Raw genomic sequence first — 26,241 nt, 5'->3', positions numbered from 1 at the left:
GCTGATGTGCTTGATCACTGCGTGTTTAGTTTATGCAAATGCATCAAGATTGTCATCAGTAAATGCCACGCTGATGGGCATATGGCATGCCCACAGTACAGTTGTGACTGCATGGAGCTAATGCTGACACTAGAGGGCAGGTTTGGATCAAATGTCTTTATGAAGTAGATTTTCTGGATAAAAAATAAAATCATTTATGTAAGGAAAGGCCAACCTACATTAATCGGAGAGTAACAGATGATTAGTAAAGACGGGCTGGTTAGTGATGTAGAAAATGATAGCCTGCAATTGCTACATCTGTTAAATGTGTTATTTAAAATTTACAGCCCTACAAAGAGAAGAAATAAAGCAGAAACGTGTCACTCCTGAGAAAAATCTTTTGCTTTAATGCAGTGTGCAGACAGCTAAAATCGTATCAGATTTCACAAGATTTATCGTGATGAGTGTTCTTTCTCGATATCTAGAAAGAATGTATCCTATGTTAAAGGAAACCTTGCTGGTAAAGAAAAAGGAATACAGAGTGAAGGTTCTATTATCTCATGGTGCATCTGTCATTCCTTGTGTTGGACAGAAAGGGCGATGAGAGTTGTTGCATAGTGGCACAAGAAAAAACGGACATCACCAAAATGCTGTTGACGAGACAGAAGCAACAATTGCCAGATCTGGATGTAAGCTGAAACAGATTGAAGCAGTATGGAAAGCAGTGGAAGAAGGCTCTTTCCCCCCAGTACAATGCTACTCTTCTACTTTCTGTCCTCACATGGATCATAACTGTAATTAGATGCAAATGTCCAAATGGCTACACCTGGTCAAATTTGCTTAGCCAGCCCGAGCAGCAGCTTCGGCTTCGCAGCTTAGCTGTGCAAATGAACAAATGTAATGACAGCATGCCTTTGAGTTGCCAAAGGAGAAATGAACATTAATAAAGAATGTGTTATAAAGCGAGAGAGTAATATACAGTATACCCATTTAACAAGTACATCATGTAGCCTACCTTATTGCAGTGGTGCAAGAAGTATTCACATCCATTACCTCTAAACCTAAACTCAGGTAAAAGTAGCAATACCACACTGTGAAAATACACAAGTAAAAGTCCTGAGTTCAAAACCTTACTTAAGTAAAAGCTCTGTCACATCGTATCTCTAAAAAGTGAGCTGTTCCTGAGCTCAGAAAAACCGGCCAGTTTTCAGCTCTGTGGTGATGCACTTTCCAGCTGATTCAAGTGGGGCTTAAATAGTTTATTTAGCTGAAGCAGTAGGAGACTCTTCTCAAAGGAACACTTAATCCTTCATGTTATCAGAACATGGTTTTCATTAGACAGGAAGCATATGAATAATTTGAATTGACTGGAAGGCCTAACTCGTAGTAAATGTCGCGGAGGAAAAAATACAAGATTTGCCTCTGAGATGTAGCGTAGCAAAAGTATAAAGTTGCATAAAATGGAATGGAAATACATTGTAAGTACCTTGAATTTGTACTTGAGTAGTACTTGAGTAAATGTACTTACATTCCACCACTGGCTTATTAAAATGAAAGAAGTCACTCATGCCATTAGTACATGACTGACAGAACCTTTTATATGTGAGTTAAAAGAGCAAGTACAAAATGTATGACTCATACAGGCAGAGTTTGTTAGTGTGCGTTAGAGAATGAAGTCAAGCATGCAGGTGCAGAAATCCATTACTGGTCAGTATTTGGTGGTTGCTGGTCATTTATTTCACTGCTGGACGTTTCTTCTGGCTGGACATAGGCAAGAACATACCTAAAAATGACAACATGCATGTAACTGATGACCAGACTTGGATAAAAGTTAAAATGTGTTTTGGACCATTCCTCTGTTCAGCATTGTTTCAGGTCATTAAAAACATCTTGCATTAATGCCTATTCTTTGTGTGACGGAGCCTCTGTTCAGTTTCAGATGACGAATATTTCTGCTTTTATAGGAAGAAGCTTTTTTCAAACAACAGTGTGATCCAGGATCAGCTTCTGTTTAGTGGTGCTGACAAAAAACAGGGACATCCTAGTGGACACAGGGGCTATTAATATGAAAGACCAAGAAGGTGAGGTTTGTAGTTGAGAGCACTGACACTGAATAACTGAGATGTGTGAGTGACACTGGTGAGGGAAAATAGGGGCCAAAAAATGTACTTAGCTGTCATATCACAGCCGTATGTGCTGGACTCAGTTCTATCTTTGAATCATCCTCCGAAGGGAAGTGTGTAGCTCTCAGATCACATTGCCTTTGTACAGTATCTATATGAGCATGTGACTGAAACAGCTCTCACTTCTCAAATCTGTGATTACAACATCTCTCACAACATTTCACATGGTTAAATCTGCTGTCTCTGGCTTAATTGACACTTTTCTTGTGAGTTGTTTGTGTTAAAATGATGTGCAAACTGTGTAGGAAGAGTGGAGTTACATTGTTCATCTGACCATCTACAGCAGCTGTTTATGCACCCTGGCTGAACAAGCTGCACAGCACAAACACTAAGCTGTTGGAGAAAACTAAACAATGTGTTAATGCAGCAAAGCTGTTATCTTCCAAACACCCAGGTCGTTTCATATACTGTGATACTAAATAAATGCTACATAAGAGCCAGTGTTTGTTTTTTTTACTATATAACACTAAATGCTAACACTAAAAGCTTAAGAGAAGCTTTAACCAATAGTTTAGTAAGAAAACCAAGACTCTTCTTTGAGTGTGGAAGTTCATTCTTGAAAAAAACGTATGCTCTGACAGTTTAATTATGTTTCCCTCGCTATTGTTGCAGATGGAGGCCTTATTAAAACGGTGCATCAGCCCCCATAACACAGATGGGCTCTTAGTCGCACTTTGCTACTTGCATGCTGCCTTCAGGTACACCTCATCTGTTCCTGTCATAGGTTCCTACCATCTAACTTTAGAATTACTACAAATGTATTGCCTCTGTTTAAGGCCCTGTGGGTGATACATTGCCCAGCCTGGCAGTCAAATTGGAGGTAAACGCTCTTGGCCATTTAGGCTGAGAACAATAGCATTTATTCACTAGAACTGTGACTACAAATGGTTCATTTGTGTACTATGTCTGGCTAGTTACTAGTTACTAGTCACTCCACAGAAAAGAGAGATTTCATGTTTTTATTATGTCATTTATCATGTTTTTATCTAACCCTTATTACAGAAAGTTATCATGTGACCGTTGGTTTGTTTTAGAAACGGATTTCTTGTAAGATTGTTTATGCTATGGTAGCAGCAAGAATGGGAGAAATGTAATTCAGTTAGGTTATCTAAGCAATATTAAATTAACTCATTATGCGACTTTCATCGTCTCCACCATTTTAATTCACAACCAGGCAGGTTCCTGAGTGGAATATGATAACGCCTTCGCCCTTTCCCTCGTCCAACTTTCTCCGTCGTTGGAGTTCGTGCACAACGTTTCCGATAGCACGTGAATGCGGCACAGAGATAGCGCTGCTCCTCTGCTCCGGTCCAGCCAGTCTCCACTCCGAGGTGTGCTCTGCTCTCCATTGAGTGGAACACGGAGAAGAGCCTATCGACAAGTTTAAACGTGGAAATAGCGTCCTGTTACTCCGGCGATAGCCGACTTTTGTTTCAAACGGGAAGGAATTTTTGGAGAACGGTGGTAGTCTTTATTTCTCCCCCAGAATAGAGCAGAAACTGTCTGAATGTCTGAACGCAGCCCGTGAGCCTTGTTGTCCCGGGGGAGCCTCTTTTTTTTTTGTTTAGGGTCAACCTAACGTTAACTGGCGCCGTTTCCCTCAGCATGGAGAGAGTAATTGAAAAACAAAATATTCGCTAATACTTTCTGCCTGCTGTGTTCGAGTCTGCTGGGTTAAGCTGTGATGAGGAGAGAATTAAACAGCGGTGAAGCGCCAGACGGAGACAGCGAAAGCTAAGCTCATCTCACCAACCAACGGTGGTCAACGACCACAGCCGCCACCACAAAACACAGGTACTTTAACTTAGCACATTACTGCGACATGCTCGGGGTGTGTGCTTTGCCTTCTTTCACATCACTTCGCTAGATAACGTTATGTAGAGCTGTAGTTGGTTTTTAGTGACCAGACCGTGAATTCTGCTAATGTTAGACGGCGCGCAAGTGTGTATTGTGTGTGTGTGTGAGAGAGAGAGAGTGGAGGTGGTGTGTGTGTGTGTGTGTGTGTGTGTGTGTGTGTGTGAGAAGTGGGTTACTGGCCAAAGCGCGAAGAACGTCTCCCCAGCTAGTCATGGCTTGCATTGGGTTGGCTAATCCTCCCGTACTGACAGAACTGTGTGCAGGACCCCATTCAAAAATAGGCCAATTTAATGCCACGTTGAGTTCGGCACTCATCTTACAACACTTACAGTATTTCAGTTAATATTACATATTTTGTTCGGCTTTACAACCAGCTGCCACTAAACTCTATAACGAGCCACGTGAACTAAGATAGGAAGTTTTTAAATGTACTCATGTTCACGTGCCAGATGATGCCGCATTCACATGAAGACCCCATACAGTCGTGGTAGATCCGTATTTATGTCCTTTGAGCAATTTACGCAGACCAGCGAATGAAGAAAACGTTAAACTGCAAGATTTTCAACGGAGTCTGGTTTGTGGTCTTATCCGTACACAAGTTCATGTGTGAGAGTCTAAAAGCAAACCATTCATTTGTGAGTGTTGCATTACCTATTGAAGATATCCTGATTTCACTGAAACAAGTGCTACACTGTTCTACATACTGTAAGGCCTTCACTGCTTCTGCTAGAAAATAGTGGATCTTCTATTTGGCATTCTCTTTTAAAGTGATTTCATTTGAAATGTTGAATCCTAAATTAGGTGTGATCCATGAGGGGACTGTCTTAAAAGCCACCCACTCCCTCACATGTTATTTGATCCACAGTCCCAGGGGTCTTCTGATGCTTCACTTCCTGTATTAGATTAGGATTTAATCAGATATGTGTGACACCCTTTAATACTTATTTAAGGAGGCAAACCAACTACAAACAAGGGAGCGTCTGCACCACTGAGCATCATCTCCAGCAAAACATTTGGTTAGTAAATGTCTTGCTCAAGGGTACTTTGAGCATAGTTTTCTCAGGAGGTCTAAGTGTTTTCCAATCATCTCCCTTGTGCATCATTTCCTGGTTAGCATGACTAATTAGTTCTAGCACCACACCTCTAAAACCTATTACATTTCTGCCTTCACCATGATTGGGGTGGAACAGTTTGCAAGCCATGGTGCATTATGTATTTTGCCGTTGAGGGTCACGGTTCAGTGTCGTCAGTGCTGCGGGAGGAAACAAACCTGTGCCCCCTGGACCATAACGTCACATCTGCATTCGTAAAACTGTGCTAGTATTCCTAACATGTAGGTGCTTGATGCTGTTTTGATGCAGCCCTCGACATGAGTTGGTTGTCATTTCTTGTATGAAGAAATAACCCTGTTTGTCTTTGTTTGGATTTAAATGTACCCCCTTGCATTTTCACAACCCTTTGTCTCTCTGGTGCACACTGGGAAAAATAAAAAGGCTACAGTATGATGCACTTGGTTACGAAATCTGACGTTTCTGTCAAAAATCTATACATCCGCAGAGTGAAGTGGTGCTGTGAATTTGAGTAATTTACAAAATGAGTGGCCAGAAGGAGCAGTATACAGTGTACTAACCTAATCTTTAGCAGCAGACTAACTGCAGCTAGAAATTTGATTCTTTCTGGTATTGAAATCTGATATCACACTGGTGAGACTTTTGAGCAAGTGGGACATTGATCAGTATGAATGTTATAGCCTACCAGTCTACGAGTCCAGGGTTGGGTTGCTTTTATAGCTTGACACAATTATCACAACAATCACTTTACATGTAAATCACATGTTTGTAGTGAGCTTTGTAGACATCAGCAGTAAAGGTAGTTTTGAATCTGAGACTTTGCACCATTCACTGAGGTGTTTTATAGATGTTGATCATCATTCACATACAATGATGGGAACAGATGCTATTCTGTTCTTAGCTGACAGGGCATCAAAGCCAGATGATTCATTTTGATATAATTCTTAGATTTCTTTCTAGTTGAGGAGAAATTTAACAGCCAAATAAATATTACAGACACACTATTAAGTACACATTACTCATCAAATGAGTCACTGTGAATTATTTTGTCTGGCTAAACACTGCCTTTTTTCGTCTGAGCTATGCCACAGTAACATTTCTATTCAGACCACTTGAAAAACTTATGAAGGTTCTTTGAAGCTGCCAGGTCTACCAACCCTTATACTTCTGCGTCAAATCGATGGCATAGCCTCTGTGTAGCCCCCTACCCTACGCCATCACCTACGGCATAGCCTGACGTGCACCTCCTCAAAAATGTAACTACACGTTGAGTCGACGTGGACCATAAGCTCTGTGATTGGTCGGCTGGGTAGCCTCGCAATACCTCCGAGCCGACAGGAAGTGCCCGTGCTTTGAAGTAACTTTTACTAGCGGCCAAAACAGCGGTTGTAACAGGGTGGATCAATATATTTGACCGTCACAACCTGAGTGAAATGACTCGTTTCACTATCAGAATGTGATCCACTCGGTCGGTAACATTTGAAAAGGCTACGCCAGCCACACGTTTACAATTTTACCCCCATTCACGTTAGCGGAGGGCTAAACCGGAAGTAAGCCTGCCCGGCCGGCAAAAGTCAACACAGTGGAAGCTGTAGCGCTACTGCTGACTAGCGTTTGGGGGTTTAATTGCAGATTGACGGACGCACAAGTATAAATGCCTGCCTACATGCGTAGCTACAACGTAGGCTACCCAGACCCTACGCAGGAGTATAAATCAAGCTTTAGGCCGTTGTGCCAGGTGATTACTGCCAGCAAACCGGCGCTTCTACTCTGTCTTTGTTCAATTTGGTGCAGCAGATGAATGTGACTCGTTTTAAAGGACAGCTGAGATCTGAACATAGAAGCTGTAAGAAGGAGCTGTTTGGCCTTGTGTCTTAATGTAACAGCCTTCTCAGTGAACACAGGGACAGAGTATAAACGCTGATTAATTTGGCTCATTTGCTTTAAATCCGGTTTGTTTAGGATGAGGAAGGGGCTGAGTAGTCCTTAATAAAATAGTGAAATGTCAGAATTGTTTCATTTGTGGCCGCTGTGAGTATGTTTATTTCTCCCAACAAGTCTTTGCTCACATTACAAAGATAAGGTACTAGATGGACGCAGATGAGCACAGTTAATGTCTGTGTTACAAGTTTGGACAGCCAGCTGCAGCTGAAATAACAACACACTGTGGTGCAACAGATAAGACTCAAACGATTTCAGATTTACTGCTGTGGTACCTTCAGGATTAGCCATATCGTAACAGACAGAGGGTACAAATAGTAGCTGCTTGTGGCTGTGTCACAAGTTAAGCTGTTGAATTTAGTCTTAAGTTTTTGTACTAGTGGACATGTAAAAGTAATACATGAGAAAGGGAGAGGCATAGAAAATGCATCAATTCTGGTTCCAGTAGAGAAGAAGGCTTACTAAGAGCAGCAGAGAAGCAGACTGCGTGAGTTAACGTGTAACTGCACTGTCGAGTGGTCTGAACTTGCCTAAGGTCGCTTCCACTTTGGCTGTGTTTTTGTATTTAGTTAGTAGGGTGGTAATAAATATTGCTACACCATAGAGCCAAGTTAGCGGCATGCTGTGTGTAGCCCATGAGGTGTGTAAAAATAAGGTGTAGCTGGTCTGTTTCTGGTTTAACAGCACCGTGCTGGGCAGGTGACAGGTGTGTTTACTGTGTTTGTGTGCTCTGAATAACGTCACAGCGTGGATGTGAAGTCACACAGCTGATGGACTGTTAGCCTAGCATGCTAATACTACATAAACACAGGAGCCACACCGATCGGAGCTGGAGCTGATAAATACCTGTGACTACTTCAGTGTCATTTGACCTGGGCTTGACTTGATGTCAATAACATACCATTATGTTTTGAAACTTTCACGTAGCCTCAAAATATGTTTTCTCAGACACACCACGTCAGCAGCTTGTTGTATACAGTAATTTATAAAAGAGAGACACTGATAAAGGAGTATACCATAATTAATTCAGTAGTATGCATTTAAATCTAACAAAAATTAAAAGTTTGTGCTGTTACACAACCAACCAATATATTTTTGTTTTCTTGCTATGGACATGAAACCTCTTGCACTTTCAAAGGTCTCCTTGTTTGTCTTCGTCCACCCACAAAGCCAGACATGACCTCTGACCCCAGCCGTAGATACTGACGCATTGTGTGGGCATCCATTGTGATTCCTTTCCGCATGTTCATTAATTATGCATAATGCATACGCTGCTATCCTCGGGCCTTGTCCCACACATACGCAGAGCCGCAGAGACTCATTCTTAGTGTGAAAATGCATCGCGCTCCAGGCTCGGTACGCAGTCACAGGCCTCTGAGGATGCCGTGACATTCCCAAAGGAGATTCCATTCCCCCGTAAACAATCTTGTCATTGACATAGGCACTGATTAGTGAGTTGCCAGGATATTCCCACAATGGCCTAGCAGAGGATAATGAGATCGGATCGTCACAATGGAGTTCTCATTCAGGACTTTGTTGGCAAGGAGTTGTGTGAAACTACTTGGAAGCGTTTAGGCAAGCCATGTAGCTGAAAGCTTGGCTTACAGTCTTACCACAAGTGTCATCATTCAACAGATTGTTCTGACAACGTGCTGAAGCATCCTAGAAGCACTGGAAGCTGTCAGAGTTACTGGTACCTGAGCTCAGAGATTTGTCTCTTATGCTTTCTGTCAGCACTTTAACTCCTTTTTCCTGGAGTTATAGAGGAGTGATGTCAAAACTGTGGTGCCGCAGAAATAGGTATTGCCTCAGTTTCCAGTCTTATCCACATTTTTATTTTGGTGAACAGGCTACAAACATGACTTTTATTAATCCTTGAGGGTGAAATTGGGTTATTGCAGCAAAGAACAGAATCAGTATAGGGTTGGGTATTGAGAACCAGTTCCAAGTTGGAACGGTTAACCAAATTTCAAAGAACAGAGGATTTGTTAGGACACCTCTATTTGGATTCTGCTTATCGGGTCCAAACTTTCTGTATATCTCCGTAGCGCTTCTGATTGAACTGCAGTGAGTATTTTACAGTACATAAACATAGCACTTATCTGCCAGGACCTGCTTCGCGGACCTAGCGTCATTTGTTACGCAGTAGGCCAACAAAACATACGAGAAGAGAGTACTTCTGTTTACATTTCTGGATCATGGCAGTCCGCAGCAAACACTCAAAAGTTTGACTTAGCCTCACTAAAAAAGAGAACGACACAGCAAAATGAAACACACCTGCAGTAAGGAGATTTTGTGCAAGGGAGGAAGCAGCTCCAATATAACGAAGCATTTACTTCAACACGGCGTGAATCTGAAGGAGTGCACGTCTCCCAGTTCTAATGAAGCCCCAGATAAACCGTAGCAACGTCTCGTGCTCAGGTACAAAACACAGGTGAGCTGACAATTTTATATAGAAGGTTACTGAATGATGTCTACAAATGATTTCAATATATTTTTCTTAGATTCAAGTCCCCAGAGATGCCCCTCTAGTGCAGAAACTCCTTTCACTTTAGCCAGAGGAGAAGGTGGGCAAGGAGGAAGTGGATGAAGGTCACCAAGCGGTTGGGATGGGGATCGAGACCCGGTTCCAAAAGGACCCGGTACCAGAATTTCTCAAAACCTGAAAATCAATAAGATCTGAGCTTATCGATACTGCTATCAAGGCTTGCGGGTCCTATGATGTAGCGCTATGTCTCGAGCGTCAAATCTGATTTAATTTGAGATGCAATGGATAAGAAAATCATCAGGCTGCAGTCTCTGCCTGCTCTCTGTCGGCTCCTACACACACACACACACACACACACACACACACACACACACACACACACACACACACAGCGGCAGCAGAGCGAGAGGCTGCACCGCTGCACAGGGTTAAGTTGGCTCCAAACTACTGTAACGTTAGTTGATGACAGCCACGCTCGTTACTGTAAGTACGTGCAATAAAACCTTTGCAAGTAAAAAGACAATACTTTATCAATCCACCTGTCTGTAAGGTAACGTTAAACATGTAGAAATGGTTAATTATCTCTGTCCTCAGTATCTCATCCTGTATGTTTTATACAAAAACAGTGCTAGCTTGGCATTAGCCAAATGTTAAAAAGAAGCTAAGTAGAAGCTGTCTGTCTGGAGCACAGACTGGTCTGTAGTCTTAAAAACTCACAAACCAGCCGCTCCTCCTCTTACCTGGTAACGTTACCTGCAGCCAGCGAGAGAGGAGGAGGGACTGATACAGACCGATGTCATCACTACTTGTGATGTCAGATAAAGTTATTGAGTTACTTTGTTGTTGTAAACATTAATGTTGCTGCTCTAGAAACAACATTTAGCTGTATTTAAAATATTAAATTAAAAACAACCAGCCAATTCATTCGATAAGGACCGAATTGATAAAATTGAAACGGCACCCAACCCTAAACCAGTTGTGGAAAAAAGTTCTTAACTACATGCCTAAAAAGGTAGTACAGGTAGTAAAGGACATAAATAAAATGTAATGACTTGAAATATTTAATAAATAGTAGCTTCACTATATGAAGAGTTTTTTACACATTCAGTCCTCTAAATCATCTCCCCCAAACAGTGATTGATGCTTAGTAAGCCTGTCAGGCATTGGATTTCTCCACATGTTGAAGCGTTGTAGGTGGGGCTGCAGTAAAAGAGACACCGTGTATATGAAGAGTTTAGAGCATCGTGCCTTTTACCTTTTTAAGTGAGCAGCATACCTGTTCTGGAGATTTTCTAAGGTGAAGGTGTGATAAATAGCTCCTGGGTTAAACTTCTGGGTAAAACTCCCTTTTACAGTAGCGTGGTCACATGTTAAGCGTGAGAGAGATTTGTCCTGCAGTGCAAGCTCTTCTTCTGTTTATTTCACAAAGGCTTTTGCCATCAAAGCCAAAGTTAAAGTGGCGTTTTATAAGAATGAGATCTGGACCCACTCTGTTAAGGAGATTCTGTAGACCGTTTGCAATGTATATAAAATAGTTTGATGTCGTTAGTGTACTCCCAGTGTGCCTGTCATGTCATCTATCCCTGTGTCTGTGTAAGCTCTACTTGTTTTGTTTAAACTGTAGCCTGATTTTTCTTTTTCCAGACCGAGCTCTAAAAAGCTCTAAAGCCTGGGGGCTCCAGACACCAAAGGCCCAGTGAGGCGAAACCTTCCCTAAAGCGGAGTTGTCTAGTGGGTCACACTTGTGCGTGCACAGAGATCATTCTTTGGGCACCCACTATTCCCCCTTCCCCATTCTGCTAATTAGGTTGATGGGTGTCATGTTGTCTGAGTGCATTGAGGTCATATTCACCTATCGTGTCAGAACAGGGTGGCTGTCGATACTTTATTTGTACAAGCAAGCCATCTTCATGTATTTTTAGTCACTTGACTGTAGTGAAATTTATAGTGGTGATGAGATAAAACTCCAGTAGTTTTTGAATAGCTAGAAAATAGTTTGTCTATCAATATAATGTGGGGAAAATGCTTTTGTTAGTTGAGATGAAACAGGTATAGGTCTCTCTGTTTTTCCCCTGCTCCCTCTTTGTTTCACACAATTATTCTAATGAGATCTATAAGAATTTGATGAGTATATTAATGATTTGTTTCATTCATAGTTATGCCATATTCTGAGGAATCATTTTGAAGTAATGTGCTATAAGTTGGAATGGGGGGGGTCATTTATTTTCTCTGATGTATCTTGTTAGCAACCTCTGTACTTCTCTCCTCTTCCTCAGACTTTCATCATATGATTGGCTGAAATGTACTATGCTGTCCTATTATAAAAAAGAGCCCTGTGTATGTAAGACCATCATTTGTGCTTCATCCTGTGGAGCACGATTTCTTTTTTAAAAGGTTTCCAAACATCATGGACTGATGCATTGGTATCCATTGGTAGGCTGCTTGTAGTATCCACCCCTCCATTATGTATTGCTTTTTTTTAAATCGTATTTAAACATCAAGTTTGAATGGTAACTTAACACAAAATCCACTTTTTGGAGTTTGTAAATTATATGTACAATCATTAAGCTACTGATCCTGTTGTCACAGGGTTTTTCCTGGCTCAGAACGGGCCTTTGTGGGGTGACTTTGCGCGACAGTAAGCATGATGGGTGTGCGTTCAGTAAAGGCAATGACTTACCTAATGACCGAAATCTACGCATTTTCTTGTTATTTCTTACATTTGATTCACAATTGGCTGATTGGGTCTTATCAGTCATGCAAAGCAAAAACACAATGCTACTGTATTTACAGTCGTTTTGGACTCCCATGTAACTTTCAGTAACAGTTCCACCTCATTGTCGGTCCATGCAAAAAAATCTTTGGTGTGGTTCTTCGTCTGTAGTTGTACTCTTCGCCAAATCTTCTGCAACTGCGGAGTAGAGAATCTGCTTCCTGTTTACCCCACAGGTGCATGCCCAGTGTACGTGAATGGCCACTAGATACGTTTTCAGTCACTTTAATATAGACTGAGATAAATTCTGAAAAGCAGTTTAAACGCAGCAGTAGACAGAGATTGTTTAAGTTCTCTGTTTTTAAGCTAAAACGTACTAGTATGAATATAGCCTTAAACTAGGCAGGGTCTCTAGCTCTCTTGCGTGTACAACTAATTGCAATACAGCAAATACATTTTGAGAAGACACAAGTGTACGTTGCTATCCCTATTTGTACAGTTTCTTGTGTCCCGCCCCCCTAGATGATGAAAGTTTCCCCGCCTCTGAGTGTTAGCCTACCTGTGTACGGCCAAGTTCATGTGAAGCATACCAACACCTTTAGAGTCCCTTTGTCCAGGCTCCTGGTCTCTCTTTTTTTTCTTCTTTTATAACCATGAACGGCTTGTCCATTGAATTTTGTCTGTTTTTAATACCTTTTGAGTTTGCAACTTCCTGATCCCTAGACAGTGACTGTACTGCCATGTGAGTAATGTTTATAGACTGTGCAGTTCTAGTTGAACAGCAGCTGATTTCATTGTAACAACAGAGCAACAGTAATTGGCAGCAGTCAGAGCTATTCAAGTTCTTATCATGTGACAGACAGCATTAAACGGGCTGGGTAGTGAAGCACATAGTATCTCCTTCCTATTCTTTTTATGTCTTTCCTATTGAAAGAACCACAAGCCTTCTATTGTCCTACAGGCCTTGAACTCAAAGGCACGTTTTATTTTATGCTTTTTCAAGATAATGAATAATACACAGTTTGATTACCTTGTCTTTCCTTGGTGTGCATGCTGAGACACATCCTGTTTTGACATGCTTATTCACTTCATAATATTAATCCAGTGATGAGCTCTATTAAGGATTAGATTGAGGGTGTGTCGAACATTTCCCTCAAAGAAAAGAGAAACCAATGTTTTATTGGAGTTGGGTTGAATGGGTTAGGATTGATAAATATAAGCTACTAGTCTATGCTTGATTGGCTGATACATTTTTATGGTCTTCCCAATTAGTATATAGTATTAGTCTCTTGCCAAGAAACAAGTCTGTAAATATGTTTTCTGACAACGCTGATTCAGGAACTATTCAGAGCAAGGCAGAGAAAAAAAAAGCTCTGCTATTCTTCTCTGACACTTGTGAAACTTGATAAAAGTATGTTTTAGATTTAGCCGCAACGCTGAGCGTTTCTTTTGCATGGAACAAAACAGTGGCAACTTGCATAAAACGAAAACAAAGTTACAGGAGTAGTGCACCAGCTTAAGTGTTGTGCTTAGAGGTTACTGTACACTGGCTAAAATATTGCAGAGGGACCAAACTGTGAAACTTTATTTACACCAAAGAAACGGCTGAAGTCGGCAAAAAGTCTGCAATTCGGGTACACCAAGTCTGACCAGGGCGTTACCAAAGATGATGGATCACCTGTTCAAAAACTTGTCGTTAAAAGGATCCTGCTGAAGGAGCGAGTAATTACATTAAACTTGATGCAGCACCTGCGGGATCACCACCAAGCTTTGCACGCCCAAGTAAAGGTAGGCCTAATACATTGTATTAAATAACGTAGCAAGGTGGTAGGGAATTAAATATAAACGTGTCACTTACAATCGATGCCGTAGCGGTGAGAGTCGAGCTTTCAGTGAACATAATCAAACAAAGCAGGTGTAACCTTTCAGACCCACAGCAATGCTATGAGGCCCATTATTTTCAATGGCTTGGTTTGTTGCTGCGTCGAGCAACATGCGCGCACTGCACGGCAAGCTTGCGCGCACGCTGCGGTCAAAGTAGTTGAACTTTAGCGCTGAGCAGCTTCCACACAGTGCAAATCATTACTAGTGTTGTGAAATTAATTAATGCATAATAACCGTACTAATCGCGAAACCATGATTATTTCTCTGACAATAATCGTACCAACAAAATCTGTAATCGTTGCATCCCTAATGTACACTTCACTCTGTGAATAAGAATGCTGAAAACTTGTGTTCACTGAGACTTGCCAGTCATCTGTGATAGATCGAAAAATGTAGGTGTTCCAAAAATACTCTGTTAGCCCTAAAAGTGTGTTCTATTGCGTGACATCCCAGTTTGTCAAAGATTTAAGTGCGCAACAATAACAAATGGTTCGTCATGTCAGCATTTGTAAGCAGTGCTGATTTGTTGTGAAATGATGAGCTGGACGAATCCAGTCATTAAGAAAGACAGTCACACAGAAACAATTAATTTTGTAGGTACCCTAGTAGATGAACATGTATGTGACAGATGATCTATTTTGTGAATAAGAATACAACTGGACTAAATGCCTTGTTATTGATTTCTAAAATGCTAACCACTCAGAGAAACCGCTACAAGCAGCTACTGCGCTGACCGGAAAAGTAATCGGCGGGACAGATGCATCACATGCTCCTGATTGGTTTGGCAAAAACAAAAGGGTCATTAGCTAACGTGAGTCTGATTGTCAGGCTATACCAACTCCTGAGGAAATTATCTGGGTCCATCTTTTAGGCTACATGTTTGTCTCTGCCCACTCGTTGGCTTTCCATTTTGTGCTGGCCTGTTGGGATTATAATCGGTATACTAATAGTCCAGTGTGAGCTAGTGACCTGAAATGGCTGCCAAGCGTTATGTTATATTGGGGGGAGGTGGTGAGAGGTGTTGGCACTAAAACATGAGGACCGGTGAACCAAAACAATGAGCTGAAATTGGCCGGTAACTACATAGTGCTGCTTAATGAGGTGGTGGTTCTCAGTGGGATCGGCTGTACTATCAACCCTTTCACATTACCGGCAATCATTTCAAAGTTCAATCAATGATTCAATGTTAATAGAAAAATTGCTTTAGGGAGCTTTAATGACTAACTGACGCACAGAAACTCAGCTTATGTTTCACATTCAAACTCTGAAGTGTAGAACAGTTAAGTTGTCTATAAAGTGCCTGGCTCTGATACTCAACACTGTCCCCTGGCAGACAGACTTTGTATTCATCTTACGAAGGTGAACTGAATTAACAAGGTCACTCTACTGACATCCACTCTCTGGTGGCTGAAGACGGTAGACGTTGGAGAAGGCATCAGATGACAGGCATAATGAGGCAGATAAAAACACAGTGTTGAAAAAGAATCGCAAAGGCTGCGTCACACATTGACTTTTGTCTTGAGTTTGTCCTGGGACAGCTAACTGCCGACTGGCTGACTCCAGTGGGGTGGGGTGGACATCAATATGAGACCTTGGCCTAATGACCAGATCTGGATTGCCTTTTTATAGTCATTTGGGACTATGGGCTACTTGCCAGATGAATTAACAGCTGAGAAATCATTGAGAGAGTAATCCATGAAATTACAATTTATAATTCCAGTTAAAACAGTATCTACAGTAATGTTTCCTTTGGTTTTGGCAGCATTTTAGAACCATAACGTAGGAATTATTTATTTAATGTAAGCTTGATAGGCAAGACAATTTTGTTTCTATGCATATTTTAACAACAAGGTAATTCAAATATATAAATATAAACAAGATACAACAGGACAGTAAATGTTACAGTAGAGTGTAAGATATTAATCAAAAGCTTCACATCTAATTTTAAAAAGTCAAGGCCAAAATGAAAAGTCTTCAGCCTTAATTTAAAAGACCTGACCTGCAGTTTTTTGGGAGTTTCTTCCAGATATATGGAGCATAAAAACTGATAGGGACGGATAATGCACATAGATAATTGCATAACAGTTATCTAATGCAGTGTATCATCGCCTGTATAGCGACTGCTAATTTCCATTGCCATTCCGTTGACAGGCCTTCAAAAAATGTGGTGCTCGTCTTCAGCTGTAGCAGCAAGGGAACAACACAAGGTGCTAATGTCACTCAGGGATGCTGAGCAGACTGCTTTGTCATGGCCTAATTCCTGTAAAGCTCCAAATTACCTCATGAATATGCACCACTGACAGAATTAGGGTCAGTGCCTGTCAGTACAGTCAATATCACATTAGTTTGTTTAGTATGTGAGCGGAACAACAGTAGAAAACCTTCAGTACAACACTGCAGGGTTTCTCTGTATTTTAGGTGGTTGGCCTATGCTGTTATCCAGAGTGTCTAACCATTTGCGTGTTGATTAAGCTGACTAACCACCAGTATTTATCACCATAAGTATAAGCAACCAGTAATGAGATGTGTCTGTACCAAAGCTCTCCACTCATTTTACAAGTCAGATAATGTCAACCTCTGCTGCTTTCCACATTGACTATCCTATTTAAAATCTGTGTGTTGTGAGTCCCCCAACTTAATGGAAGTGCTAGCGGTAGTACCTTTTTCTGTGGTATAATGCAACTATAATCAGTATTTTAATGTTGACATTGTTTAAAGGCTACTTGTACTTATTACTCGACTGCAGTTCTCCTGAGCTCTACAGACTGTTTTTGGATCTTTCAGCTCATTGTTTAGCTGTCTGGCCCACAACTTTTTATTGGTTTAGTTCACTCTCACCGCTATCATAGCAGCCCACTGTAACAACCCAATGTACACTACTTACTCGGCACCAAACAGCATACAGACACAAGTGAGCCTTTGCTAAGCTACACCACGAATACGCAGCTGGCCACACACAGTGCAGTATAGGTCTCGCTCTAACTGAGGACACTTTCATTGCTGCGCTCCATTGACTTGTATGCAAAAGGAGTTGCTTTCTAGGATTTATTTTTATTTATTTTTTTGCTGTATTTTTCCAAGATATGGTCAAATGCTGTTCCTAGGGCACTTTTAAAAATTACAGTCGCTACCCAGAGAGGAGAAGTACGACTTATTCACTTTCAAATCCAGAAAAATGTAGGCTATGGATTGTTTCTAATGTAACGCTAGCTAACTTCAACTAGTGTTTTGGTGGTGTAATTGCAGCATGACACAGACACCAATGCAGAAGTATAAATCCCTGGCTGTGTGCGTAGCTTACACCTTAGGCTACAGCGTAGACTCGGCACATAAGTACAAATCAAGCTTAAGAGCCAGATACTTCCCTTGGTGGAGACCAAAAACAGAGCTAAATTATATTAGACTTAGGGTTCACACATAAAGTGTGCAATAACATGTGGTTTGCAAACAGAAATAAAGTGCTTTTTACCAGCAGTATTCCCTTTACACAGTAAAAAATATTTTTTGTAAATCTCAACATAAACATTAATGTAACTAACTCTTTGGTTTTATATTTGATTTGATAGGCGTAGCAACAAGTGGGCGCGTTCCCATGAAACTGTCACCGTTCCGGCCTGCTGCCAAAGTTGAATTGTCTTGAACTTTTGTATGCAACGCCCAGCACAAATCATTGGAATAGAGACTGATCCTTACTGTTTGTGAGTTTACAGAATATACTACTGTTTAGGTAGGCTAAAGTTATGTATAATTTTAACTTAAGTTAAATAGGCTACAGCTGTGTAGCGCACAGAAGCCGTTGCCAAGGTTACTATTGATAGAGCGCCTGCCATTTACTCGCGGAGAGCTTGTCTCCCTGTCTGTCCACCTGAGGAGCGCAGAGCAACCCCGCAGGGCCAAGCGACTACGTTGCGAATTTAAGAACGTTCCTAAGACCGACATCTTCCCTTGTACAAATTAGCATGCAGTGTGTAGCTATCCACATCGCTTGTCTTGTTTTTGTTTATATATATTTTGTTTATTCTACTTCTCCCACACGCTGCATCCAACATAGTCTGCCAAAGCCTCCCTCCGCTTCTTTTTTTAGTTGGATGATTTGCAGGCTGATCAACATCCCATCCCTCCTATGACCCATGGTTTGACTTTATGTGTATTCAGAGCCAGTGAGCAACGGACTTTCAAAATAATAATAATAATAATAATAATAATAATAATAAAAACTGCGTTAACGTGCGATAAAATAATTGTCTGCATTAATTAATAAATGTGTTAAAGCTGTAGTGGATTTAAACACAATTAGGCAGCTCAAATGCACACTGCAATATTTGTTTATGTATCGCAAGTCATGTTGTCATCGCAATATTGAACAATGTTCAATGTCACATCTGACATATCGTTCAGGAAGGCACTATAATACTTTATAACAACATTCATTAAGTCCCTCCTCTCACTGATTTACCAAGGCAAATTTTATAGCCTGTCTTTCTGCCAGCATGTTTCACGCTGGTCTCTAATTAGAAATTGCTGCTTGTCTAGAATGGAAAGTCACAACTCCTGCAGTCTCACACTTTAGTGTGCTGGTCTTTTGAATAAGTTGAGTCTGTAGGGAAAGCATTTTGCCATTCAAACTAGTTTTTCAGATTAATTTGAGTGTTTGCAAAAGAAGGGGCTCTATGTCTTTATGAGAGTACATCTTTTTCTTTCTCGAAAGGTCTGAGCTGTGGGTGGCCATGCTCAGCACTTGGATAAATTATTTATGTAGAAAAAAACGTAGAAAGAACTGTTAATGGAGTTGTCCTTCATGTCTTCCAAAGAGGGCATTTATTAAAGATAAGTTTTACTAATGCACAGAAGCTGACAGTTGGCCCCAAACTAACTAATTATTCTGGAAAAAACATTGCAAAATCTTATTTGTTATTAAGATACTGAGTTTATCAAGTTTTAATTTGTACCTTTGAGGGATGCAATCTGAAAAACAATTTTTCTAAAGGTCGCATCTTTAGAAAACAATAGAAATAACAAACATGGAAATATTGCCAAATGATGTAACACTGAAACGTTTACAGGAGTTTTGGTTGATTTACCCCTGAATCACCCCTCCTGGCCATCGGAGGAGAAATCTGGGACTTTGGTTGGTACAGATGTGTGGCTCAGATTATCTAAAGTGAAGGTTTACAGATCCAGTCTTAAACCCTCTGAACTGCTCACTGACTCATCGGGCCGCCCCGATAATTTCAAACACGTTTGATATTTAGATGTTAAAATGTGGATGATTACGTCAGTACTTTCCGAGCGGTAAGTTTCTTTCCGACCACAATAGCCAATGAGAGAGACAGCTGATGGTGTTGCCAACAGTGCTGGGGTAGTTACTCAAAAAAGGTAATGGATTACACATTACTAGTTATGTTTTTTTACAAGTAATGCACTTACTTTACTAGATTACTCACTGCTAAAAGTAACTAGTTACACTACTAGTTACATTACTTTTGGATTACTTCTTAACATCACCTGTGATGCACATTAACAATATATAGTTACACCTCATGTATGCTAAGATCAACACAAATCCTTATTACAATGAGGTCATACACAGGATCTCTCTTTAATACTACAAAGTGACAACAGAGTTCATCATCAGCTCAACATTTGTCAAAAGAAGAACAAGGCGGAGTACAATACTACAGACTGTGATTCTTACTGCTGAATCATTAATAGCTGCAAGCATGTAGATCTGGGGCTGACAGTGAAAGAATCAGGCATGTATTATATATTATAATAATAATAATAATAATAATTAGGCTATTATTATTATTATCATATGTGGCCATTTTTGCTACACAGCTGTGGCTGTGTTTGCGACCTGACTTCTCCATGAGAGGGAAGAACTTAGAAAGTTGCGTGCCGCTGCGGAGAGCCCCCAGCTGCAGTAGTGCATGGATTATGTGTAATATTCATCCAACCAGAGGGAATGATCACGAACCGTTCATAGCACTTAGCGACACAACCCGTACCGGAGAGGGGCGGTGGAGCGTACAGGGCCAGGCGATTGGGGGCGACTAGCCCTCCATCCATGATGATAGAGAAATACAGAGATTAATGTCAATAAAGCATGCTGTCAACCCAAAATATCACAAATCATGCTTTTAGGGGACCTGTTGTCTTATTAAGGCTTGCTAAGCTCACCCTGGCTCCCCCATAGTTACAAAGGAACACGTTACCCCCAACACTGGTTGCCAAACATGCAACAAAGGGCCGCAGGCTGGAATCGAACGCGGGCCGTTGTGTTAAGGACATTAGCATTTGTATATGGTGAATGCTCTACCACGTGAGCTAACGGATGCCCCATACCAGTGCTTAAATGGCAAAAAACGTCATATGCAGATTTGCAACAGGGTGTGTACACTAGGTTATGATTTCTATTGTCTGTTTTTAGGCCCCTGTACACCTACACTAACTTACCTGGCTAATTTGACCTCTGCTCAGGTTTACATTAGGTGGAGCTATGTTGGAATGACATAAGGTCACCAAACTTGATGAACCAATAAGAATGATATGGTATAATGTAAAAAAAAAAGAAAAAAGAGGATCAGTCAATCAAGCACATTCTGCACACAGTCCTCCACTAAAGGGGCAACCATGTGGTTCCGCACTGGCTATCCACTTGTAGCCCAAAATGTATCGATGCAGTGTACAAATACACACCAACAAACATTTATCAACATATCCACCCATTAGGGATGAAATGGTATGAAAATTTCATATCACGATTATAGTAACCAAAATTATCACGGTTATCAGTGTTATCACGGTATTGTAAAAATGTGCCAAAAAAGATTAAAATGTACTTATACACACACTGAAACCATTTCAACAAGTTTTATTTTGAAAACTACAAATACAATTGCCATTTTGTTTGCATAAAAAATAAAATAACAGCAAATACCTTTTGTAAACATCATCTAAGTGTGCATTATCAAGATTTTATATTATATATGTAATACAATGACCCCGTGGACAATTACATGAAAACAAACAAGTCTTTTAGAAGACAGTGATAGTTACTGCAATGAGCCCAACAACTGACATAAATACAGAGGAGTCTGTAGCATTTCTAGATCTGCTGGTTGGTTGACTAAACTGCGTAACGTGTTATCATGTGCAGTGGACGAATAGACTCTGCCGACACACGACGCACACAGCATCAGAACGACGTGTAGCATTTTTACAAGCGCAGTTAACACTGAGAGCTTCAGTTTACACGCTGTTAGCAAGTCAGAGAGACAAACCAAAGTTAAAAGTTAACTCACCCTGCGTTCACTATAAGGTCATTTTCTTCAATCAGGTTTCCCTCAGCGCTCTCATAAAAACTAAAATACGACCGGACTTCAGAGTGACTGAAAAATCTCTGCAGCGTTGTCTTCCGCCGTGTTGTCATCGATCCAAACAAACGCACGTTGCATCCTGCGCATGCACGCCTGCTTCTGGGAGACGCTGGACAGTGTTTGCCGTGAGATTATAATAGCGTGGTTAACCGTACCCGGTTATCATGGTAATTAATGTGTATGGTAATAATACCCGTCGGGAATTTTACCGTCAAACCGGTATTACCGGTTTCATCCCCTACCACCCATGCAGACAGCCAGTGCATAAAAATATGCTTTGTTATACGTGTGTTATGGGAGTGAAAAAATTGGTCGAGCTGAATATCAGACAGATCTGTGAGAATTACTCCTATCGGCAGAAGCTGCTGCTGACAGCGGAACTGATGAAGCAGCTGTGATGTACTGGGCCGCTGTAAGGAGCCACTCAAGCTATCAGTCTCACATGGCCCTGGCTTTGACATCCTATCCTGAACTCCATCATATTGCTGGGAATATTATCCTCCGGACTAACATAAGCGCCACACTTGACAAATGCAGCAATAAAGTCCCATCTCTTCACCTGCGCAGATCCTTTACCTGTTGGAAAAAAAACTTTGGACTGGAAGTCCTGACAGGCTGGAGTTCAACAATAATTCACCATGATAAATACATTAAGTCGAGGCAGAGTCGGGGATGACGACTCCGTTGTGTTATGTAATATCACACATTTTTAAGAATGTGAACTGATTTTTTGCCTCTATGTCTTTATAAACATGTAAAATTCTACATTAACTTCTGCGATTTGTGGAAATAGCCACTTACAGTGTCTGTCCCTGTGGCTTGTGGTAATGGCAGCTGTCGTGACTCTGAAATTGGACTCCACTGAAATGAACCATCTGTAGCTCTGTCACTTATAAAGTGACAGGTAGAAAGCTAATTTGGAGCTAGGGTGAGCGAGCACTTACCTGTGTGGATGACGGAGCAGTTTCAGTTTATGGATTGTTGATGGCTAGCCAAGTTGTTATAACTAAACTCACCAAAGTTCTTATTCTACTGTTTTTGTTGGCTACCAAACAGCTTCAGGTGCACTACCACCACCCTCTTGACTGATTTGCGTGTAGCCTGGGAAAACAAAGATCTGGCAAACGTGTGGCTAACATGTCTTAAATTGCATCTGGATTTTATCTGGATGTGACTCATTTGAAATTAGGGTAGAAGTGTAAATGGGGTCATAGATGATGGCCTGTAGTTGATTGATTGAGCTACTTTGTATGATGTGTATTGTTCATGTTGTTCCTAAATCTATACAAATGAACTGTCTGAGATTAATGGACTAAAGCATGCACCTGGCACAAACTATGCATTTTATAGTTTCTGGTGTGGAAGCCTGGTCAGTGATGCACTTCTGCTGACAGAGAGTAGCACTGGCAAGCCGTCCTTGCCTCATTAATCAGAACAGGAGGGAAGGTAATGAAGACAAGACATGCGGGGAAGCATCCAATCAGTGAGCCATGGGTTTGTGCTAGCATGTCTTTCTGTTGTTGCAAATGCTGTCAAAGATAATTGACAGGAGAGATGCCACACTCAGACACAGGATTAGTTTCAGCCCAGCCCTCTAGCATTTTTAGCACAGCTTTCCAGGAGATTTATGTCGAAGGATCCCTGATACATTACTTATTTATTAGTGTTTGTCACAGTGAGTCAGCATGCCGTGTTGGAGGCAGGGTGACGCCCGCCCTCTCGTCCCTTTTCTCTCTACACAGCGGTGGTGCCACGCCTCAGCAAAACACTGTTCACACAGGCAGAATTATTTTGTGGCAGGCCATTGCACAGATGCACTGCAGAGGCCGTGAAGAAAGCAAATATGAAGCCCCAGCCTCAATGAAGTTAGCACTCTTCTCTCACTGTCTCATCTGCTTTGTTTCTGGAGTGCAAAGTGATTAGAATTTACAGCTGCTGCAAAGTCAACATTGCAATTAAAATAATAGTTTCTAGTAAAGCTGTCAAGTGGCTGTCGGATTAGTCTGTCTGAATGATTACAACTGCAGATACAATAGCAGCTCTGGTATTTTTATAGTTCAGCTTGATTAGGTATTAACTAGCATTCCAAAGAACTGATGATTTGTTAACATGTAGTTTGCAGACTTTGCTTGCAGGTGCTGATTTCTGTGAAGCTTTCCTCTTCGCCCTTCATTTAGCCTAGTTTGTCACCTCAGTCAATGAGCCAGTATTATTTCCCATTAAACTTACTTGACTGGACACGTGGTGGTCAAACTGGGAATAGGGACACAAAATGGCTCAAAGATCAAATCCTTGATGTTTTTGCGATGTATATATTTGTGTGGAAAATGCATTTGAATGAAACATCGTGTCAAGAGGACCGGCCATAGTGTCCCAAAAGTGGAACAGCACAGAGAAAATCCTCTCAGCTCGACGTCTGGACAGTCCGGCTGTTTCAGGGGCTGTTGTTCACCATTTGTAGTGTAGATGTGCATATTGATGTAGCACTATTTAAATAATAAACAATATTTACAATTATAAATGCTCCATTTTAGTTTTGAGGAACATTCAGTGTAAGCCTAAACCCTGAAGAACAGATTTTTACTTAGATTTTATTTTCTCATGCTCTGGATGATGACACTGTTCACTGTAGTTTACAGTAAATAAAACCCGCTGATCTGTTGGTTATTGAACTTGTGTCAGCTTATAAAGGCTGTCGGCATATTTTCCATGGAGCGTCGCTCTTTTTGTTTTGTTTTGCCAAACCATTTTTATATGAAGGCTGTGTCTCCAGTCTTCTCATTTAACTTGGTAATTTAGATTCATATCTCACCTTTTTATTGTATTATCTTCTCTGGTAATTCCCTAAGCCCATAGTGAGCTGTTGTGAGTGGGTACCTATCGGATTTTAGCCTGCTAATTATCAAGACAAATTTTATTACCTAGCTCTTGTCAGGAGCTTCCAAATCAGCGTGAAGCTCATTTATCCCTTTACTTACATTTTGTAAAAGGCCCGGTGACTCATATCTTACATTTCTTTGGATTGTCTGCCCTGCCAGTCTTTTATTCACTCAGGCCAAGATAATCAATTAAAACTTGAAAACCAGTCTGCTTTTTAAGGCTCTTTAAAGCATACTTTCGTGGTTGGGTTGGGGGATAACGGATTTCTACAGCACACAAAATTATATTTTAACATCTATCATTCAGATGAGGTCAGCCTCAGTGGGGACAAACCTTAGCCTCATGGTGTCATTTGACATCACTGAATGTCTGCCATCAGGTAGTAAAAATAGTTTTTCATCTGTTTATGACAATCAAGCAGACGGCAATCCAAAATTTGCTTTTACAGTCGGCAATTTATGTCAAAGTGATATATTTCACTTTTAGAGTGAGAATATTTGCCCCAGTTTGCATTAATATATTCTACTGCCACATGGGTTGCTTTTAGTAGCTCTCTTTTGAAGCTTTTTTTCTGCTTAACTGCATGTCTTTCTTATTGAACTGAGCAAAATGTACCAATAGTCATTGATTCATTCAGTCTCAATCATATAAGCTATACATCAGTATTGGTGTTCATGGTGGAGTGGGTTTGCTCTGTCCTTCGCTGGCTGCCTCACATGCACTGCTGCGTATGAGATTAGCTTTCCTGATGCTAACCCAAATGTAGTCTAGTCCATCAAATCCTCTGCTTCATCTCCTGAGACCCAACCACATGCCAGTGTATTAAACAGGCTTCTATGACTAACAGGGCTTTCAAACCAAACACACAAGCATGACATTGCCAAGAGGAATGCCATTGTATTCAAAGGGACTCCTAAGATAAGCATTTCTTCACATCTACATGTGGCAATTTTTTTTCCACCTGGTTCTATGCACATAGTTAACTAAATTCAACATTATCACGCAAACTATCTACTTTATTGTTTCCGATATGCAAGTTTGGTAAAAACACAACAATGACTGGTAGAAGGGCCATGTGTGAAGGATCAGCTTTTAGCTAAGGACCCTATCTTGGCTTTAAATATGAAATCACATACCTATAGACTCACAGACACTCACAATCAGATTGGTGTCTTGTCAGCTCAGTTGTTAAAGGTGCTATGTGGAATTTTCAGAAAATCCTTGGTATTTATGACACAGATGGCCGTTAAGTGAACTGCAGTCAGCATCCTGTTGCTCGTGCGCCTGCTCTCACACTACAGGTGTGAGCGAACATACTGGGCATCGACTAAAACCGTCAACAAGGCTGGGCATCCTCCAACACTGACCGAGGCCAGTCTGATGACCGGGAATACGGTACCAAGGGGATTAACATCGGCTCCCACCACGACTGACTCGGGGACGGGGAATACATAGTGGGTTCAGGCAGGGACAGAAGAGGCGTGAAGCGGGAGGTCAGGTATCAGTCAGTCATTTATGGCCAGGTCAGTTCCTCCCAGCTGTCTAAAGCTCCTGTGGAAGCAGTGTAAACACTGTCCCGAGCTGTTTTCCCCAACAAAAACTATCTAGCGAGATACAGAACAGTCAGGAAAATCTGTAAATCGAGTCGAGGCAGAACAGCTGGAGGACATCATATGTAAAACCAGAAAATATTTTTACCATAAAATATTATCCAATTTCACCAAAAATCATTCAATAAAGTTGTTCTTGGATCGGTAATTTGTTGTCTGCTAAACAATAAATTCATTAGATTCTGTGCCCAATATCATTATTTTCCTATAGAAAAGGGTGAGGGAGACTGAGGGCAGAGCAGCGTAGCTTGTTTCTG

The 26,241-nt window shown here is 41.1% G+C and overlaps 1 protein-coding gene across 2 annotated transcripts in view; it reads left to right on the top strand.

Annotated features, from left to right (window-relative positions):
• The first annotated feature begins 3,482 nt into the window (after positions 1-3,482).
• The window catches only part of LOC119895006 (rho GTPase-activating protein 32-like), a 122,183-nt gene continuing 99,424 nt past the window's right edge, over positions 3,483-26,241 (top strand). For both annotated transcript variants that reach the window (XM_038707762.1, XM_038707761.1), the window contains exon 1: positions 3,483-3,956. The gene's annotated coding sequence lies outside the window, so the exon portion shown is untranslated. The remainder of the gene's footprint in view (positions 3,957-26,241) is intronic.

Source organism: Micropterus salmoides, unplaced genomic scaffold, assembly GCF_014851395.1.
Source record: "Micropterus salmoides isolate LMB-PRFRI ecotype aquatic unplaced genomic scaffold, ASM1485139v1 Ms_hic_scaffold_9, whole genome shotgun sequence".
In the NCBI taxonomy this organism is placed as follows: domain Eukaryota; kingdom Metazoa; phylum Chordata; class Actinopteri; order Centrarchiformes; family Centrarchidae; genus Micropterus; species Micropterus salmoides.
The sequence above is the reverse complement of the archived record's forward strand: the minus strand, read 5'-3'. Positions and strand labels throughout refer to the sequence as shown.